Source organism: Taurulus bubalis (genome assembly GCF_910589615.1).
Source record: "Taurulus bubalis genome assembly, chromosome: 4".
NCBI classification, from domain to species: Eukaryota; Metazoa; Chordata; class Actinopteri; order Perciformes; family Cottidae; genus Taurulus; species Taurulus bubalis.
The window spans coordinates 390,083-407,104 of NC_136592.1; positions in this window are offsets into that span (position 1 = coordinate 390,083).

The following is a 17,022-nucleotide window of genomic DNA, read 5'->3' on the forward strand; positions in this document are numbered from 1 at the left end:
AATACTGATCCCTTCTCGTAGAAGGCAGGCAAGACAGTTTTCTTGGTTAACTGTTGGTTTCGCAACAAGTCTCATGCGGCATCTTAATGGAAAATGGTCCTGTACTTGTAACACGCTTTTCTAGTCTTCCGACCACTCAAAGTGCTTTTAACACTACTTGTCATCATTCACCCATTCACACCCTGATGGCAGTGGCTAAGGTTCCACCTGGCCATTAGGAGTAATTAACATTCATACACACATTCATACATCATAGGCACAGCTACGGGGAGCAATTTGGGGTTAAGTGTCTTGCCCAAGGACAAATCGACCAGCCAGGAGCCAGGGATCGACCTGCTGATCCTCTGATTGAAGGACGACCCTGATCACCACTGAGCCCTATCGCTTTATCTAAAAGTGGTTTTCACAGGGATGTTGGAAATATGCGTCTCATCCAAGCCCAACAGACAACTGTCCAGACCATCTGATGAGTGAAAGATTTCATACGATAAATAAGCAATCAGCTTTGTTGGGGGGGGAGACCATCTGAGCAAAAAAGTTAACCAATACCGTAAAAGCCGGGTTACAAGCCGCTACTACCTTCGGTGGTTGTCCCCGCTGTAGCTAGCTAGCGCTGCTGCTAGCTCCCCGCTGCTGCTACTGCTGTCCCTTCTTCCTGAGTCCCTTCTGCCCGAGTCGGGCGTTGAGCTGGGGCTGGTCCCGCTACCTTCGGTGGTTGTCGGGGATCTATCAAGAGCTAGCGGAAGTTAGCGGAGAGTTAGCGGAAGTTACCGGGGAACTAGCAGCAGCGGGGAACTAGCGGGGACACCCACCAAACGGAGTAGCGCCTTGTAACCGACTTTTACGGTAACTGATCAATAACATCCACACCATTAGCAGGAGTTCACGCTGACCAGCCTGATGAAATGCTCCACAACCAAATGTGGGAATTGGTCTGAAATCATGATTTGACTTTCAAGACATTTGAGCATGTTGCAAAATCATGTTTTAAAAATTTGGACTTTAACAATTCGAATGCATCTCACCTCGTAGATAGATAGATAGATAGATAGATAGATAGATAGATAGATAGATAGATAGATAGATAGATAGATAGATAGATAGATAGATAGATAGATACTTTATTAATCCCCAAGGGGAAATTTCTTGTCATAGTGGTGCATGGGCGCAAACTAGTTAATAATATTACACAGCAGTGTTTGCAAATGTGTTTCATGGGCAAAACATGAGATGCTACTTTTGCTAAAAAAGAAATAAAAAAAGTCTATGATGAAATATGGAGCTATAACCGACGGGTCTGATTTTCAGGTAATTTAATGAAGGTGAACACAGTGAACAGATGTATCAACATATCAGTCCTTCATTAAGTCATATATACGGGGCGACCGTTGTGTAGTGGTGAGCAGGGGTCGTCCTCCAATCAGAGGATCGGTGGCTCGATCCCCGGCTCCGCTAGCCCGTGTCGATGTGTCCTTGAGCAAGACACTTAACCCTAGAATTGCTTCCGTACACCTAGATGTGGCACCTTGCATGGTAGCTCCTCTCATCCGTGGGTGAATGATTCCTATGAATGAATATATACTTTATTAATCCCTAAGGGTAAAGTTGGTGTCGAGTAGCAGCAATTTACAGACAAACAGTAGGGATGAAAGATATATACAATTATAATACTAATGAAATTAAAATAAAATAGCTGGGATGAAAGAAAAAAGAACATAGTATTAATTTAGGAATTAAATTAAACTAAACTTAAACAGTAGAAGTGAAAAAGTGCAAGTATGTATGTGTATATTAAGTGTGTGAGGTGTAAATAAACAAACAATAACAAACAATAGGAGAGTGCAAAAATGCAAATGATGTATGTGAAGTGTAGATAGACGTAAACTTGTACAGTGATTAATCAGTCAGAGGATCTGGCAAGCGGTGACTTATTATAAAGTCGTAATGCCGTAGGCAGGAATGTTCTCCTGTATGTTCTATGCAAAGAGTCTTTGAGTATTCAGAAAAGCTCGACATAAAAATCAAAGTATTATTATTATATTTGATCTTGGAGTCAGTAATAGTTTAAAAATGTATATAAATTGGTGGTTACATAACCTTCAAATGGTGCACGTCACTGGTACGGAGAGAAAAACACACCATGTCTATTCATCAACTGTGTATAACATAGTAAGCTGCCAACTTACCAACTAAAGTTGTTTGTCTGCCTGAAAATACAACTCGTAGGAGGAAATATTTTTCTCTCGTGTTTTACAACATAATCTGCATGTCAACTTTTGCCTCTATAGCAATGTGCTGACAACATGTTTACTATTTGTATCCGTCAGGGGGCAAAAGTGGTACATTACAGCAAATCAAGTGGGTAAACAAGACTTTCATTGGGTGCGTGCTACACTACACCCCTCTTTCAGGGGCTTTGATCTAAATTGGACTCGTGAGATTCAAATAAGACGTGGCTGCTTTGTGTGATTTTAATATCTGCTGTATTTAAGCTTTGAACAGCTGCAGTGGCACGCACACTTCAAGGTGGATATCGGTCTGTATTTTCTCAGTCTGGATCGCATCAATCCACAAAAACAACAGAGTTGCACACAAAGCATGAGCAGCTGTCTGTAATGGTGCCAGGTCGGTGCTGCAGTCAGTTAACAGCCAGTTATCCACGCAAGCCCCTCACTGCAGTTTAACTTCATTAAGAACACGGACCGGGTGAAAGGGGTCTAGGTTGTGCACCTTCTGTTGCAGGATGGCAAGTACAGGCAGGAAAACTACTGTTCCAAACAATTTCACGGCCCATTTAGGAGTTGATGGATGGTTCAAAAAGAAAAATACTAGATTCCATCTGGGCAACCTCATCTATGAATTTGAAGCCATTATTCTCCAGAGCAGAGAGCCGCCTGCAGCCAGTAGGCCCGACCAGAGGGGAGAGAAACGCTCCTCTCACAAATGAGGCCAGAGAACTGATGGTTTCCTCAAGTAAACTGTGGCCTTTGGCTGCCAGCCCAATCATCCACGGTGGCAGCTCTCTCCCACAGCTTCCATCTGACTGGATGGTGTGTGGAAACTCCAGCCTACACTGGAAAGTAAAGGATATTTCTCTGCCAAGAGTTGTGTTCCTCCCATTTGAAAAATGATTGCTTTCTATAATACAAGACCGGTCAAAAGGTTTAGAATGTATACGTGAGAGAGAGAGAGAGAGAGAGGATTTTAGAGCGTCCTTCAGTAGCTTGTGTTGCTTATCAACTGTTTCTAGTGGTGCAACGGATCATTAAAAGTCACAGTTGTTACGAAACGTGACTTTTCGTCTCACAGATCAGAGTCATAAATCAGCACAAAAGAAAAAAGGGAGCAAATATAAGTTTAGAGATGTTTTATTTGCCGCCAACACTAATTGTCGATCATTGATGCTTATTGGCAGACACAGATCCCATTGTTGTTTGAATGACTCTCAAACATTCAAGGCCACTGTTGGGAGTTTGATGAGAGCACTGAGACTGAACCAAGAAGTAAAGACACAACAATGAGATCTGTGGGTTCGTCTTTACAAACACCTTAAACAATACACAGACTAGTTTGATCCATTGTTTAGCCTATAAAATAAAAAAGTCAAGTATTATGTAGGTGATTTTGGGCCATCTGTCAGCTAAGCCACCGTCTCCATCATCAGTGCTCATGTTAACTACACAGTTGTTACTCTAAACAAACGAGGAGAAGGAGTCATCTCCTGCTGCAGCGGGCTCTCAGGAGGATTAGCAGCAGAACATGAGAAAATGTTACAGATTCTCTTTCATGCCATCCTCTAGTTTAAGCCAGCTGAAGCATTTTTCTGTCATTTTCTCCCCAATAGCTGTCCTTCCCTCTTTCACGAAGACAAGTGTGTAATTGCAGTTCCTGGTTTCTCAAGCCAATATTTCAGTTCAGCATCAGAGAACTTCCACACATTCTTTTGCACTCCATTGCTGTCAGGCAGCTCAAGATACAGCTTTAACAGCCCACCATCAGGTCTTAATTAGCTGCAGGGTGTTCAACTTAACTCATGTACATCATCACTCAGACTCAACACCCTACCAGATTAAAAAGATTCAGACACTAGTAGTTGTGGCCTCGTCAGTAATTCCCAGTCGGTAAATCTAAAGTCAAAGTGTTCATGAACTGGATTAAGTTGGATCACCGCTCAATTCTACCAATCAGTATTCCAGAGCAGCACATTACCACTTTAAATCCACTCTGCTAAAACAGCAGCTACTGTTGCCACAAGCATTAGGTGACCTGGCTTTGACCCCTTTTGCCAATTGTGTCTGGTCAACAACGCATATTAATGCAGGTGTAGCGCAATCAGAGTCAGAGCAGATCAGCCGGGCCTCATCTGAAGAAGATCTCAGCCAGGAGTGGATTAAATATGTACAGCACATTCTTGAGAAAAATAATCCAGCAAATATGTTGAAAGGTCACTGAACTCCACCTCGTCCTGATGTCTCAAGCTGTTGGTCAAAACGCTACAGCAGAGTCCTTCCTCTGCAAAGGAAAAGGATACGTATGCCCACAGCATCACTTCAGGAACTCTGGAGCGGCCGCTACAAGATGTCATGTGACTGACGGGGTAGTCGAGCTAGCACTAGTACAGATCACTTATTGCAACGGTAATGTTAGCCTAGTTAGCAAGGCCACTGAAAAGGAGCCTGCAGTAATGTTGTCTAACGATACCAGAAAGATATCACAACCCCCTGCCCCTAAAAACAATGTGATAGCCCATTGCATTACCACCACTTTAGAAATGAGTTGCTTCAACTTCCTGCTGGCATGGTGGGCGTTCTTTTATATGCACACTAAAAATACAGGTGGCCACCACAGCGTGTCACACGCAGCTAAATATGGCACTCAAGCCCTGTACTGTCACTCAAACACAAACTGTAGTTTACAAGGATGCCCTCCTACTCAGTACCATCATAACTGCCACTCTTTCCCAGCCTGCTCCTAGTGCTCGTTACAGTGCTATTCTGCTCATCATCATCATCATCATCATCATCATGTCCTCCTCTCTGGAGGACACCGAAGGGGATGAGGGAACACAGGCAGCAGCAGTCAGCCACAGACAGCGCCGAGCCGTGGTCATTTCAACAGCCCAAGCAGATTCCACTTGATCCACACATTCTGCAGTCACAACCCCTGACAGCTCTATTGCAAATGGAGACACAAGGAGTCGTGTATACAAGCACATGTTAAGCACAGTGCCAGTAAGCTACCAAGTAACGGCAACCAATCAGAATGTGAATAGTAAAGACATGCAGACAGTTTAATACTGGTCAACTGTAGAAATCATTCTCAGATGTCAGTGAGACAATTGCATGGAATTGTAAAAGGTGCTAATGCATAAGGAATTATGAGTAAATGAAAAAGTATTTGGGCATTTATTGTATTCATACTATGAAGTCAAAACTATTTGAATAGTCTGCAAGTCCCCAAAACATAACCAATGAATATGCCAGTATATCTCCCATTACATTCCTGGCACTATGATGGGGGCTTTGAAACAGCACTTACACAATTATGTAATACATCCATAAATATGAAAGCAGTTGGAGACTCTTGACCTTTGTATTTCAAAAAGTCTGGCTACAGCCTTACAGACGACACCGTTGATTAGCTTCATTCCTGCCGTAATGAGGAGGAGGAGGTCCACTAACCTGCTGGAAGGAGACGGGAGAGCGGTGCTCTGCTCCTCTGGAGCCGAACAGTGCGCACCATTCACGGCGAGGCGAGGCGAAAGTATATCAATAGTTGTCTTCCTTTATGCAACCTCTTGCACTCTTACAAGTTCTCCCGTAAGGTCCATCATCTCTCCATGCCGTAAATAAAAAGCAGCTGTTGCAGCATCAGGAGGTGAAGCGACAACACAGCCCCATGCTGCTCGTCAACAGATCGGACCCAGCAGCCACACTTACGCATCTGCAGTCGCCTCGGACATTTTTTAACACGTCAGTTCCAGCTGCAAGCACGTGCGATCCCGGCGAGAAGAAGTGTTTGTCCAAGACAGCAGAGCGCTTCTATCAGCGCGCACTCCCCGGGAGTCCACTTACCTTTGCCCTTAAAGTCGTGGCGAGACAGGCGGCGTGCGCTCGCCAGTCCAGTCTGCACCCACACACTGAGAAGGTGCACGGACGCGATCCTCTTCAGCCTGCTCCCGTGCTACCGACACGGGTCCTGTCCAGCACACCTGTGGCTCATTACGCCCCGGAGTGCCCGCTCTGTGTACCACAGCACCACACACAGCACATCCGTGCCCCTCAAAAGGAGTTTCAGAGTATGCGGAGACCTACTGACCTGTAGCATGAACACCGTGTCTAGTCCCGGAGCCGGTGAGACGCGCCTGCAGGAGGACAGTGATGGAGCGGAGCGCTGCTACTGTGTAGCCGGTGTCGGAGCGCAGAGACACGGCCATTCCCGTCCAGAGCGCACGGTGCAGCGCCGCCTCTAGGTACTCCAGCTTGAGGAAAGACACGCCCACTGTGTGTGTGTGTGTGTGTGTATGTGTGTGTGTGTGTCACAAAGTAAGCACAGAATGGCGAAATACAGGGAAAACAAATAAGAATAAAGAAGATAATAAAGAAAGCAAGTCTCTGGTTTGTTAGATCAATTGTTTAATTAATTGGATTTTTCATATTTATTCAGTCAGCTGTTACATTTTTGTCTGTAAATCTTCACATCTATAGGAGCTGTTTAAAATTCTAAGCAATTGATGTAAGGATTCTTGTTAAGCTGTGTGCCAGAACCAATAACGGCAATGACGACCAATATAGATTTGTAGATACTTTATAAATCTCAAGGGGACATTATTTACTTGGCTTCACTCCATTTGTAAAATGACAATAGACTCAGGCGGATACATTGTTGTTCTCTAGCGACTGGTTAGGGTACATTCACCCCCCCACTGACATCTGTTGAGTGGAAACAAGTTCAGACTGAAGATGATGCCACAAGAAGTGATGACATCACAAGGGCTCACTGAATGGTTTGATGATTGTGAAAATGGTTTGTATTATATGCTAAGAAATTCCTTCATCTAAAAGAGATACATGTTTTAAATGTTCATCCCTAGAGTTCCACAAGATGAGAGTTTAATGTTTGCATTGTACATTTTTGCAAAAAAACAACTATGTTGTATTGTTTTAACCATTCGTTGTACTATTTAAGGTTTGAGTGGGAAAACTAAACATCGAACAAAAAGTACGGAAATTTGTGTTTGGTAGTGGTTTTCTCTATGTAACAATACTTCTTGGCAATAACTTTTACATCGTTGGAAAGCCTGTTTATTCCCCTTTAAAACGGTGCCCCATTTGTAAGGAACATGCATTGGTGGAATGAGCAGCACAGCTGAGGATGTGGGCTGCGCCCATGACATATGTGCCAAATCTTCTCTGCCAAAGCCAAACAGCTGATTCTGCTGTTGCTACAGACTCTTGTTTGGTGGATTGGATGATTGCAGTCTATCAGTAACAAGGAAGAAACGAGACATATTGGCAATTTTACAATCTATTCAATTAATAAACAGTCAGGAGCCTCAGTAGCTCCTGACTCCTCAGTAGGAGGAACCAAACACAAGAGCCTGCTCCTCCTCCTCGTGCTCTCCAGCCTGGTGGACGCTGCTGTGGGACGGTCTGCCACTCCTTAAGCAGGATCTGTCTCAAGCCAGCCAACGTGGTTGTGTTGGTGGCTCTAGCACGGACAGCATCCCCAGGCTGATCAACAAGTGTTCAGCTGGTTGAGGTCAGGACTGCTGGAGGCCACTCCAGTCTCTCCTTCCAGACTCTCTGATGAACCCGCTCTGTGGGGCGAGCGCTGACATCTTGGAGGATGGAGTTCGGTCCCAGACTAAGGAGCAATGGGATTGCTGCTGGTTGCAGAATCTCATCTCGATATCTCTGCATTGAGATTGCCTCCAATGAAGCACCTTTGGGGAAGCAGAGGCTCAAAACAAGCTTATTCTGCTGGTGCTATGGACTACAGCGCCAGCAGAATAGGCTGTTTGGCGTTGGCAGAGAAGATCTGGCTCACATCCTCAGCTGTGCTGCTCATCACACAAATCATGTTCCTTACAAATGTAGCATTGTTTGAATAGAGAAATAATCTACCAAACACAAATTTACGAACTTTTTGTTCGATGTTTACTTGGTTAGGTTTAGTAAAAGATGATGGCTCAGGTTCAAAAGGGTACATGCTTTTGGTTTCTCACAGGACACAAACACCGGATCGCCTAGGCAACAGTCCCATGCTTGACCCATCCATCCAATCCAACATCCTCCCCACACAGACTTATGCAGAGTTGGATTACATGTATTTGTGATACATCAAAAACAAACATAATCCAGGAGAAAATAGGTACCCTTAAAATATACAGTAACTGACGATGCAGTTTCTTTGTATGGGAGCTGAGTTTGTAGGAAACCAGGCTGAACATATCTGACGTGGAACTCTGAAGTTGTTCTAAAGGTTCCTAGTGGAACAACTCACTGACACGCTTTATACTGAACTGTCCTCTATTTTTTACCCATCAGTATCAGTAATGATACTGGGGAAGTGCCAACATTTACTCAAGTGCTGAAGTGCTGTTTTCAGGTACTTAACATTTTGTGAGACTGTATTCTGTCCTTGTGACACTTCAGTGCATTTTAATTACATTTTTATTTCCCTGGCATGAATGTGAGGTGAGCCATATTGCTAGAAAATTTAATTATTGAGAATAATAAAAGCAAACAGCTAGACCCATGTTTCATTTAGACTGAGCCTTTCCGTTCCTGATAAACAAAGCAGATGCTCAGCCCTTCGTCGAACCTCGTCATCGATCTCCTAAGCCCGACCAGTCCAAATAGGGCCTCCGGTGTGATACAGCAACAAAAACAAATGGCACATCCTGGCCTTACAAGTCAATATAAGTCCATGTTTATGACACTATTCCACAATATATATATATATATATATATATATATATATATATATATATATATATATATATATATATATATATATATATATATATATATATATATATATATATATATATAAACATAAACCATGAAAAAATAAATAAGAAGTGACTTACTTATGGCTGAAATACGATTCATCTGGCCTTGTTCGGACTCTCTAGCTTCCTCTCAGTCTGCAGCACATGGCCAGAGTGAACGAGGACCGTTCAGGGACCAGGGAGGGAGTGGGAACTTTCAGTGTTGGCCGAGTTGACACGACCGCTCGAAAATCCTGAACTGAAATAATTATTAAAAATACTTAACTTCAATCAATTAAACCTAGAATATATATATTAAATTCAAGATGTATTAATATAGTTACAATATAAAAAAAAACTACTTTTAGACTGTTGCTGTTGTTTCCTTTTCTGTGTACTATCATATACTAATATAGCACTAACACATATATTCTCCATGTTCACAAGGGTTTTCTGTATATTATAGCTTTCTAAATGATGTCCTCTGGCTGTTCTGGGCCGTAGCGGTTCAGACTAACATGATCTCAGCAGTCTACCAGGATGCCAAGGAAGAGATACAAATTCTGTCGCACGTATGTTGTTTAAATAAAGCCACAGCTCACGCTGCAGCTCTGCAGCTCTGCATCGCTTACTTTGTGACCCTCAGTTCATTTGCAACCATCACTGTGTTCAGATATTCAGACGAGATGCAAACATATCACATTATTCAACTATCTACTAAAGATCAGATTGCAGTAGACTGCAAAATAATATATGTAATTTATTGTAAATAACGTAAAAAAAACAACTACTAATTTTAAGCGAACCAAGTTCATTTGTTGCATTTTTGTTTTGTTTATTAATTTAAAGTATTAAACCTTCGGCCGTTTGCATATTGAGATTGCAGTTTAGATGTGTGGGAACATCATTTTGTAGGATGATGGTTGCTGATGAAGAGCCAACGCTTCCCAGCGGAAAGTCGTCATCTCACGACATCAGCCGCTTCATTCCTTACTGACACTCAGCCAAGCAGAAACACCAGCTCCATGCTGGTTTACCTCAGGCCTGAGTTCATGCTGACGCTAAGTTCACTTTGCTTCATGGTACTTTTGTTCTGAGTAAACGTAATGCATTCTCTTCCCTGATTGTCAAAACCCCTGAGACAAAGTTGGGATTTGAGTTACATAAAACATTCTTTATAAAAGAAAATGCTTAAAAATACATCGATATTCATGTAGTTCAAGTTTGTCATACCCCATGCTTACACAAAACATACACACAAAAGTATGAAATACATTTCAATGGAATTAAATAATATCTTCTTGGCAGCAACATAGTTCCATCGAGATTAATTGGGTTGAAAATTCAGTTTAAATAAAGCATCTGAGGATCAGTCTCGACAGTTTCAGCAATGACTGAAAATATGGAACACGAAAAAGCAAATGTCAGGATCGTGAAGGAATGTTTGCTTATAAACAGCAAAGACATGAGGAATATGGAATATGTTATAATAGGAGAAACAGTGAAGGGGAACCCAGACAGATGCAATTAGAGAATAAAACACAACAGATCTGGAATAGAAAACAAGAAAGTAAAAATGTAACTGCGACACGACGATTCAGAGAAGCCGCATGAAGCTGCAGTCTGTGTTCATTCAAGCCTGAAACCTGTTCATTTACTCAGCCCTTAGTTTGTTAATGTGTTGTTGACTTAGTGCAAACCATATCACACACACACACACACACATCCAGGGAGTCGTGAACTATTTGCATAGAAGGAAACACTGAGTGTCATGAAGAAAACATGATTTAAAGGATTTTTTAAAAGAATTTAAAAATGTAATGCGTTTATAGAAAACATGTCATGGAAATCCTCCACTCGGATCCACTGTAACGTCCCCACGACGACTTTAAAACTCTCAATGAGGGTCCGTCAGCAGGATTCACTTTAAACTGCAACTGACTTATACCAACAGACCCATCATGTTGTCATTATGTTGTTTTACAATTAGTTTTTCAGGTTTGCCTCGTTGTTGCCTGGCTGATGGTGGCTAGCTGGGATTGTAGGCTCACAGGCTGAACCAACGTTGGACATGTGAGCGTTAAGCCTCCTCTGAAGCCAGATAACTAGCGACAGAAGTAGGAGGGATGAAGGAAACTGTTCTTTCATGTTTTTAAAGTTGATTACTCAAATTTCTTGAACAATTTGAAAACAATTGTTTTGGATGCATTCTACTTGTTAACAGTCATTGTTCATACAAACAATGTTATGCTATGTTCACACCAAACACTGGAACACTTGTGTGCAACACAATTACATGCAAAGTCAATGCAAAGATGGGAATAGACTCACATTCATGCCATGCTAATAGCCGCAATGCGATTCCCACTCGACTGAGAAATCCACATGATGCTGAAAGCCTCTTGAGGTTCTCCTGCAGATATGGAGGAACAAATGTATTTTAAAAGCCGTTTGCTTCTTGTCTTGTAGACATACACAGGCCACTGTAACCGCATATGGTGGAAATTGTAACACATGCAACACCATCAATTTAAAATCCTTCTCCTCACCTACAAAGCCTTAATTGGTGATGCACCATCATATCTTAAGGAGCTCATAGTACCATATTACCCCACTAGAGCTCATAGCACCATATTACCCCACTAGAGCTCATAGTACCATATTACCTACTAGAGAGCTCATAGTACCATATTCCCCACTAGAGAGCTCATAGTACCATATTACCCACTAGAGAGCTCATAGCACCATATTACCCCACTAGAGCTCATAGTACCATATTACCTACTAGAGAGCTCATAGTACCATATTACCCCACTAGAGCTCATAGTACCATATTACCCCACTAGAGAGCTCATAGCACCATATTACCCCACTAGAGCTCAGAGCACCATATTACCCCACTAGAGAGTTTATAGTACCATATTACCCCACTAGAGAGCTCATAGCACCATATTACCCCACTAGAGAGCTCATAGTACCATATTACCCCACTAGAGAGTATATAGTACCATATTACCCACTAGAGCTCATAGTACCATATTACCCCACTAGAGCTCATAGTACCATATTACCCACTAGAGAGTTTATAGTACCATATTACCCCACTAGAGAGCTCATAGTACCATATTACCCACTAGAGAGCTCATAGTACCATATTACCCCACTAGAGAGTTCATAGTACCATATTACCCACTAGAGAGTTTATAGTACCATATTACCCCACTAGAGAGCTCATAGTACCATATTCCCCACTAGAGAGCTCATAGTACCATATTACCCACTAGAGAGCTCATAGTACCATATTACCCCACTAGAGAGCTCATAGTACCATATTACCCCACTAGAGCTCATAGTACCATATTACCCACTAGAGAGCTCATAGTACCATATTACCCCACTAGAGAGCTCATAGTACCATATTACCCCACTAGAGCTCATAGTACCATATTACCCCACTAGAGCTCATAGTACCATATTACCCACTAGAGAGTTCATAGTACCATATTACCCCACTAGAGCTCATAGTACCATATTACCCCACTAGAGCTCATAGTACCATATTACCCCACTAGAGAGCTCATAGTACCATATTACCCCACTAGAGAGCTCATAGCACCATATTGCCCCACTAGAGAGCTCATAGTAGCATATTACCCCACTAGAGAGCTCAAAGCACCATATTACCCCACTAGAGAGCTCATAGTACCATATTACCCACTAGAGAGCTCAAAGTACCATATTACCCCACTAGAGAGCTCATAGTACCATATTACCTACTAGAGAGCTCATAGTACCATATTCCCCACTAGAGCTCATAGTACCATATTACCCCACTAGAGCTCATAGTACCATATTACCCCACTAGAGAGCTCATAGTACCATATTACCCCACTAGAGAGCTCATAGCACCATATTACCCCACTAGAGAGTTCATAGTACCATATTACCCCACTAGAGAGTTCATAGTACCATATTACCCCACTAGAGAGCTCATAGTACCATATTACCCACTAGAGAGCTCAAAGTACCATATTACCCCACTAGAGAGTTCATAGTACCATATTACCCCACTAGAGAGCTCATAGTACCATATTACCCACTAGAGAGCTCATAGTACCATGTTACCCCACTAGAGAGCTCATAGTACCATATTACCCCACTAGAGAGCTCATAGTACCATATTACCCCACTAGAGAGCTGTGCTCACTGAATGCAGGGCTGCTTGTGGTTCCTAGAGTCTTAACAAGTAGGATGGGAGCAGAGCCTTCCGTTATCAGGCTCCTCTTCTGTGGAACCAGCTTCTACTTTCAGTCCGGGGGCAGACAGTCACCTCATTTAAGAGTAGATCTAAGACTTTTCCTTTTTGATCGCTTATCTTATCTTTTGATCATTTGTGATTCTGGGCTATACAAAATAAATTGAACCATCATATGAAAACCAAGAACAAGAACAATAACTCTAATATTGATTTTGCTCTTTGTTCCAGGAGTGTTAAGGTTACCTGGTCCAAAGATACCGCCAGCTGGAGGGAGGGACAGACGAGACACAGATAGACGGTGAAGTAAACCACGTGAAGTGAGGATACTCGAGTAGACGGAAACTACGGTTGTTATTGTACGTGCAGTAACCTATTTGAGAGTAAAATGCCAATACTTTATCAAAACATCTGTGAACATAAACAAAAGTGAAAACTAATTGAATCTGCCACCACCTCTATCTTTACACAAGCACAGCACAAACCTTTTTTTTGTAAACTTCTCTGCTGGCTAAGACAAAGCAGTCATGAGGGTAGAAGATAAAAGACAGAAGATAGAATATGGAAGGACAGAAGATAGAACATCATCCAAGATGACAACGCTCGGCCCCACAGAGCGGGTTCATCAGAGACTGTGCTGGAGTGACCAACACAACCAAATAGGCTGACTTGAGACAGATGCTGCGTGAGGAGTGGAAGAACATACCAGCATGAGGAGGAGGTGTCAGACTGTTGTGGCTGTGGATGGTTCCTCCACACGCTACTGAGGCTCCTGACTTTGTTAAATGAATACATTGCAAAATTGCCACTATGTCTCGTTTCTTCCTTGCTACTGATATACTTCAATCATCCAATCCACCAAACAAGAGTCGATAGCAACAGCAGAATCAGCTGTTTGGCCTTGGCAGAGAAGATTTGGCACATTTTTCATGGGCGCAGCCCACATCCTCAGCTGTGCTGCTCATCACACAAATGCATGTTCCATACAAGTGGGGCACCGTTTAAAGGTGAATGAACAGGCTTTCCAACGGTATACAATGTATCACCAAGAAGTATTGTTACAATAGAGAAATTATCGACCAAACACAAATTTACGAACTTTTTGTTTGTCTTTTGTCCTCCTAAACATCAGACGGCAGGGGGACAGAGTATAGGAGGAAGGACTGTGATGCCTGTGTTCTTTCTAAACTTCACTCAGAAATGTCATTTATTTATTTAACATTTGTTTTCAGTGAGATATGAATGACTTTATATTGTGACTTTGCTGTAAACAGAACTGTTGCTGGTCTAGAAACAATATTTAGTTAGATATACAAATCAAACTTCTAACCATGTTCTGGATGCATTTGTTTTTAAAATACGATATGTCTTTTTAGATGATGTAGTCATGTAGCAGAACAGAGTATTGATAGGAGTAGCTCCTAGTAGTAATACAATCCTAAAGATAACTCCCACTGAAGGCCTCCGTAGTTCTCCAACACGCTTGGAAAGCGAGGGAGCAGAGGGTATTTAGTTGGTTACAACCACTAAATCGTGCACACAGATCCTTGAAGTGCTTAATAATGACTAATAAAGAACAAATATGCTACTAATATGCATACGAATAGTTCAGGTCTTTTGATTTTGGGTTGTACGAGTTACACATTTCTCTTTCAGATATATTTGAATGTGTTTTAGCACTGAAGAAATACACCTGAATACCTACCACTAGAGCAGTGGTTCTCAGACTTTTTCTGTCACGCTCCACTTTGGAGGAAGAACAATGTTCGCGCCCCACCGCCCTAACAAAATTGTAACAAAATGGTCCAACTGTTTGTGACTCCTCCATCCATGCTTTTTCAAATAGTAGAATAAAGAAAATGGAAATCCTTTTTAAGTAAACCAGATTTCTCTATCAGACAAAAACTAACAACATGTGCAATCACTTTGTTAGAAGGTTGCAAATAAAGTTATATCTGTGCAAAAAATAACTAATATTTGGCAAAAAGATTACCTATTGTGGCTGCAAATAACCTGTAACCTGGTACTGAATATCTTTTCAAGATAATAACAATAACGTTCAACCTGTGCAAAACAGAATGAGTGAGATGTGAGCATCAGGTTGTGTCAGTATTAGTGGAGCAGTGAGCTGCTTTCCTCTACACATATTTAAAACGGAGTTATAGATTTGGTACGGCTCTCAATTCATGCTCAATGTTGAGCTGAGATCTGTTTTCTGTTTTGAGAGACGCAACAGCAGAAAAGACCTCACGGAGACTTTTAGCAAAATGCCAAGAATCGGGCAGCGTAACCTGTTAAAGGCGTAACGTAAAGATTTACATGAAAGTACAGGCATTTCTCCATGTATTTAATAATGTCGTTTTATAATGTACTTTGTTCTTTTGTACTGTGTGAAGTAATCATGTTCATGGAGAGTTCGTCCTGAAACCACAAGGTAGCGGTTTTTGTATCTGTTGGGGTGAAGTCATCCCGTCTGTTTAGCTCCCAGAAGGAGTGAGTCCTAATACATCTTTCATCACAGAAACAAGCAGGTGAGACACACTTCCATGCATCCTTTATTCAATTATAAGCATTAAAACATCCATTTTGCTGCCTTCTTGCAACTACAACATGTATGACAATCAGTTCACGGCATGTTTAAGGCTTATTTAATCTGTTTACACATTACCAAAATCTGATTCTACTGACTTCATCTGCCATCCTTTGCATATTGTGATTCCAGTGTTAACGCAATGAGACTAGACCACCCTGTGTGAGAGCTAATATTTATAGAGAAGATATTTAAGTATACTATTACAGAGGATTATTGTACAAACCAGCTTCAGAGACAGTGTAAATCTATCAACATTTAGACTGGAAAACCTCGTAAAAATGTCAGTATCAAAACAATAATCAGCACTAAAGCAGGATCTTCATTTCCTTTAAAAAGAGGAGCGAGAGGAAATATACGAGATGACCGAGGGCTCTTTATGCAAAAACGTCGGCCCAACATTAGCTAGAATCAGAAAATCGAAATACTTAACTGACAAACCACTTCACAGCAATACACGGAGCGATCATATGATCATCACTAATCGCTATGCAAATATCCCTCAGACACCATTCTCCTCTGAAAACGTGTTCAGCATTCACTTCAAATGGGATCGTTTCTGATCTTACTCCAATGTGAATGTTTGACTTTGTGTTTTACTTGCAATGGTAAAAGAACAAACGATTCAAATAGAGATGATACGAGTTGACATGTCTACAGCGATGAGGTGATTTGCATGTGTTGCTTACTTCCACAGCATTCCATCGTGGTTCTGTCAGACATCTTTGGACAACAGCAAACAGTCACAGGGCTCAGCAGACGTTGGTAAGAGAGGACCTTCTCCTTCTGCAGGGAACACATGGCTGACTAAAGGGCAGACAGTGGTGAGGATCATTTTCAGTATTCCCCAAACCGTCTGGCTTTCACAGTGATTGACTGACTGATTTCTCTGATGGTTAGCAGCAGTTCTCAGTCCCCCTGACGACACAAAGACCTGTCGTCAGGGGGACTGGGTGACATGTTTACGAACATAAGGCTTTATTTGTAGTGTGAAATGACTGATAACACAAAAACCCAGCGACAGCGTGTTCACATCGAACGCATCCACATGGAGCGGAGTTCAACGTTTAGTGTCGTCCGTCTGCAGGTTAACCAGCACCAAGCTCCCGGCTTTAGTTCAGAGCACCGAGCCAGGTGTGTTTTCTGTTTGAGTCAAGTCTGATGACCACATGATCTCCAGTA